Source organism: Perognathus longimembris, chromosome 9 (assembly GCF_023159225.1).
Source record: "Perognathus longimembris pacificus isolate PPM17 chromosome 9, ASM2315922v1, whole genome shotgun sequence".
NCBI classification, from domain to species: domain Eukaryota; kingdom Metazoa; phylum Chordata; class Mammalia; order Rodentia; family Heteromyidae; genus Perognathus; species Perognathus longimembris.
Window position 1 is genome coordinate 33,102,689 of NC_063169.1, and position 5,796 is coordinate 33,108,484.

The following is a 5,796-nucleotide window of genomic DNA, read 5'->3' on the forward strand; positions in this document are numbered from 1 at the left end:
CTTAAGATAAATTGTATTCATAAATTGATGGTTATTATTTTATTATCTTGAAGCGGTTGTACAAATCAGTTGCCATTTAATAAAGCAATCTATGAATGCAATGCATCCTGATCAATGTCATCGCTTTTAACATTCTCACTCATCCCTGCCCACCCATTCCTCCCCTCACTTCTGTTATTTTTGCAGGATATACATGAAGTGATTGTCTGTATCCTCCCCCTCTCCTCCTCTTCATTCACCCACCCCTCTCACCTCCTTTGTCCATCTACTTCAAGATAATTTAAAAAAATAAACTAAGCATTCATCTCTTTTTCAATCCCATGAATATTCATGCCACTAATACATTCAAAAGACACTGTTTCGGAACATTAGAAGGCAAAGGCAACAATCTGCTCAGCTTCCAGAATGAGGGTCTCATGGTCAGGATGAGCTATGACAGGGGATCTGGAGGCCCAAACAAGTTACTCTCTGTACAAAAAGGAATAGTTTTTCGAAACCTATACCCAATCTGGAGAGTTCAAATTTAACTCTTAAGTGGAGAAGAGCCCCAAAGATTATTAAAGGGCTGGAAAGTAGAATCCCTTGGAAAAGATGAAAGAAGCTGGGATTATTCTCCTACTGGTAAAGGGAAGACTGATACATGCTTAAATAACATTCTTAAAACATTTCATCAGTCATTCCAGTGACCAGCTGTTCTCTACCCAGGATGAGCACAGAACCAAAAGAAACAGCCTTAAATTCTGAGATGAAGGACTGAGGTTAGACCTAAGGAAGATTTCCCTGAAAGGAAAGTGGTTTCAGATTAGAATAGAATATCCACTCTAAAGTCTTCAAATCTGACTGTGGTTACCATCTTCCTGTCACAGGATATGATGGTGCAAAGGCAAAGTAGGACAAACCCTCTCTGGGGCCCATCTATACCTATTTAAGTCAGTCTGCCCCATCCATTTTCATATACAATTAATTAGAGAAGAAGCTATCAGAGACAGTAAAGCAAAACATTAAAGATGAGAGGTATCCAGCAGAGAGAGGCTCTTTTCTATTTTTCTACATAAAGAATTCTCACCTGTAATCTTACTTACTCAGGAAGCTGAGATCTGAAGATTGCTGTTCCAAGTCATCCTGGGCAGGAAAGTCTATGAGACACTTATCTCAGATAAACTACTTAGAAAAAGGCAGAAGTGGTGCCATGGTTCAAGTGATCAAACACTAGCCCTGAGCACAAAGAAGCTCAGAGACAGTGCCTAGGCCCTGAGTTCAAACCCTAGGACCAGCAAAAAAAAAAAAAAAAAAAAGAATTCTTAGACCTTAGACTTAGCAGCCCTAGGCTTCAGTAACCAAGGCCACTTACTGATCTCAGAGTAATGCTCAAACACTAGTCTCCTCCTCTGTGCTGGACATGCACAGAGATACAGGGAAGAAAAATAACAGAAACACTTATTTCCTTGCCATGAAAAATAGTCCCAGAGTAGACATATACATTACACCCAAAGTGAAGGTAAACTGGCCATTGTGCAATAGAGAAGTCCTCTGTGGCGTATTATCTTCCTCGTTCCCTTTTTCACTATCTTGGTATCCATAGGAATGTATGGAAGCAGAATATACCATAGAAGTGCTGAGTCACCTTGGAGGCCTTCCAGATGATTATATGCATGGATACTACTGACAGGATCTTGCTCTTCCTGTCTATTGCAGTAACTGGTAGCAAAATTACAAGGGACTTTGCAATGTCTTTATTCACAGACAGCAGCAATGAGAATTGTTACCAAGATCTAGTCATTTCTGTTTTGCTGCACATGAAAGGCAGCTGACCAACTGATACATGCAAACCCTATGAGCTGGTGCCAGTGGCTCATACCTGTAATACTACCTACTTAGGAGGGTGAGATCAAGGACTGAGGTTCAAAGCCATCCCAGCAGGAAATACTGTGAGACTCTTATCTTCATTAATGAACAAAAAAAAGTAAGTTGAGTTGTGGTTCAAGTGGTAGAGTGTTAAACCCGAGCAAAAAGGGCTCAAGGACAGGGCCCAGGCCTTAAGTCTCAGGACTGGCACCGAAGAGAAAAAGCCATGACATGTTATATTGCTAGAATTGCGATCATTCTCCCTTTGAATAAGTCAATTACTGCTACATTTCTGTTCCCCAAAAGAGCTTCTGTAACTAATTATTTACAGTTGCGAACACTTAAAATAGCATTTAGGGAATGAGTTGCTTCACAGAATATTTGATATGGGCCTGAAGGGTTAAAATGGGTTTCTGAGGAATTCTTCCACCTCTGGTAGTCAAATGCACAATACATGTGTGAACATTGAGACCTTTATTTACCAATTTATCTTTATATTTTGGTTATCTCTAGACAAATAGCAATGTAAACTCAGGTACTTTGTTAAGTTGACTCTCTTACTTCTCTGATTAAAAAAACAAAAACAAAAAACAACCCTAAACCTCCAAGTTTCTCAACATAGCACTATAATCCTACAGAAAGGCAAAGTCATAGCCTAACAAAATAAACACCAGAAACGAAATACCCAAAAGTGGAGGATCAAGAGGAGGTATAGATAAATGAGTAAAGAAAAGAAGAAAATGTAGTCATAAAATTCAATGTATATCCTACAAAATTAAGAATATTCAGGGAAGAGGTGTGGGTAGGAGGGATAAGAAGCATGATGAAAAGGGTGACATTGATCCACATTCACAATTTTCATTGTATATGCCACAAAATTAAAATAAATAAGGTAAGGAGTGAGTTGAAGGGGGTGGAAATGTTGAAGGGATGACACAGATCAAGGTGAATTGTATACATAAACCACTTTGTTAAATGGCAAAATAATGCAATACATATTCTACGAAAGTAAGAAAAGCAAGAGAAGTTGAAGTGGGTGTTGGTTGAAAATGTTGGAAGGGATAACACTGATCAAAGCGCACTAATTTATAAACTGCCTCATTGAACGGTAACTCTTTTGCACAACTACTTAAAAATAACTTAAAAAATTAAAGATTTGCTGTATTTATATACTTTGTGGAATAGCAACTCCTTTGTACAACTACATAAAGGTAGAAAGAAAACTTAAAAGCCAAGTGCTCGTGTCTCAGGCCTATAATCCTAGCTAGTCTAGAGGCTGAGATCTGAGGATCTCATTGCAAAGCCAGCCCAAGCATTAAAGTCAATGAGACTTTTATCTCCAATGAACTACAAAAAAACTAGAAGTGGTGCTGGAGATCAAAGTGTTAGAACACTAGTGTTGAACAAAAAGAGCTCAGAGACAGCCCCCAGGCCCTGAGTTCAGGTCCCACAACTACCATAAATAAATAGATACTATTTTCAGATGTGAGAGTCCAATTACTATCACGTTTTAGGAAGAGATTAGATGACCATATTATATCCTTTGTTATCCAAATTGAGATTCTTTTAGGAGAAGGGCTCTGTTAAGAATTAAAACAGGAAGAGAAAGATGGCGCTGACGCAGTAGGGAGGCACCCTGACTCGCTCCAACTGAATAGCGAGCTGGGAACTCCAACACCCAACACCCCATCAAGAACCCAGCAAAACCAGTATCCAGAAGCAGTGGAGAAAGACAGGAAAACAAAAAGGAGCAAAAAAGAAGAGCCAAAAACCTACACAGAGCTGGAGAATCTCCAGGGCACCCTCCCCCCACCAGCCGACCCAAACAGGGCCAGGCTGTGAAAGGGGAACCCAGCGAATGGCAGACAGCCTGCCAGGAGTGCAGAATTCAGACAGCGGGAGACCCCACGGTCACTAGGGAGGGTGCGAACCAAGACATACAATGGCAGCGATGAGAAGTTTGGGTCCACACTGGGTTGGGACAGATGGCAGCTGGGGAACCCAGCATGGCAGAAGGAGGGAACCGGGGAAGCCACCACGACACTTCGCCACCCCTTGAAGGACCAACTATGTGGGACACACAAACAATCCAGGATCAGTGAGACCCCCATTACCCCCTCACCCAATGGGAGACCAGCTATCAGAGACCCAAGCCCTACAAAGAAGCTAGATCTCCTCCCTCCCCCTCCCCACCCCGAGGGAACAAAGAACCACCAAATCAGGCGGGAAGCTCCCATCAGGCGCTGGGAAGTCAGTTTAGCATGGGAAGGGCGGAGCAGCCCCAAGGCCACACAGGATCCAGATCTGGCCGAATCGGCCCTGCCCCCTTCCCAACAGGGGCCGGGGGTGGCCGGCAGTGCAAGCCCCACCTGAGGCGCCTGGACCTCGCGGACTCTCACAGCTAAAATCACAGGCACTGGTGGGCAATACCAGCACAGCAGGGACACCTGGGCCTGATCACGCCTCCCCCCCACAGTGGAGGTGAGGTCTGAGGGTTCTAACCCACGCCCGGACAGTCGATCCCACTGGGCCCCACACATACAGCCCTCCCCCAATGGACTCGTGGCAGGGCGCAAACACAACCCAACAACCCGGGGCTCGCTCTGGGAGGCGTACCCCACTAAAGTGGACGGGGCCAGTGCCTGTTGTAGCAGGCGCACAGCGCACAGATGGGTGTGGCCCCGGTGACAGCGCCCGCTCTGGTAGGTGTACCCCGCACTGGTGGGCGGGGCCACAGCGGCAGCACCTGCTCCTGTAGACATGCCTACACAGGAGGGAGGACAGAGCTACAAACCAAACCTGAGAAGCCAGCCACAGATTTCCAGATGTGTAAATCACAAAGAAACATAACACAGTTCATCAAAGAGCAAGCCAACTCGCCAGCTCCAAAAAGCAGCATGACTGAAGAGGAGATGGAGATTAAAAAAGCAAATGAGGCCATGTTAACACGAATGATGGAAAGCGTCAGAAATGAAATCAGAAAACAATTCCAGGAGTTTAGAGCAGAAATCTTGAAGGATACCCTGGAAGCCAAGAAAGAAATGGAAGCAAAAATGGATACAATGCAAGCCTCCTTTAAAAAAAATCTTAACATCCTGAGAATTGAAATGCATGAAAAAATAGATTTAAAATACAACTCTTTAAAGGAAGAAATTTCCACGATCAGAGCTGATCTGACAACCATAAATAGCTCTCTGACATCCATAAACTCCGCAATTGAAACCATAACACAAAGAGTGGACCACATGGAATCCTGAATCTCTCGCCTGGATGATGAAGCAGCCAACAACAACCAGAAAATGACCACACTCCAAGAAACGGTGAAGCTTCAGGGGAGACTAATCCAGGAACTAATGGACAAAGACAAGAGATATAATCTGTGCATAATTGGAATAGAAGAAGGAGCCCAATACCAGAGCAGAGGGCTTAAACATGTTCTCAATAAAGCTATTGCAGAAAACTTCCCCAATCTCACAGGGCACCCCATCCAGGTAACCGAAGCCTATAGGACACCTGGCAGCCCAGACCCCAGAAAAGCCACATAATATTCAAGACTTCAGACCTCAAGATTAAAGAGCAAATTCTGAATTCAGCCAAAGCAAAGAAAGAAATTTTCTACAATGGGAAGAGGATTCGAATAACAGCTGACCTATCCACACAAACTTATCAAGCATGAAGTGAGTGGAAGAACACCATCCAAGTATTTCAGGCTAACAATATGCAACCACGGTTCAAATATCCAATGAAACTGGAGCTCACATTCAAAGGGAAAATCAGATCTTTAAACACCAAAGAGGAGCTAAAGGAGTATGTGAATAAAAAACCAGCCCTACAGCAAATTCTAAGAGGGGAGCCCCACCCAACAGAGATCATGCAAGACACACAGACAGAATCAGAAAGAAACTGCAATAGCCAAAGTCAAACAGAAAGAACAGCTCACTAAAGACAAGA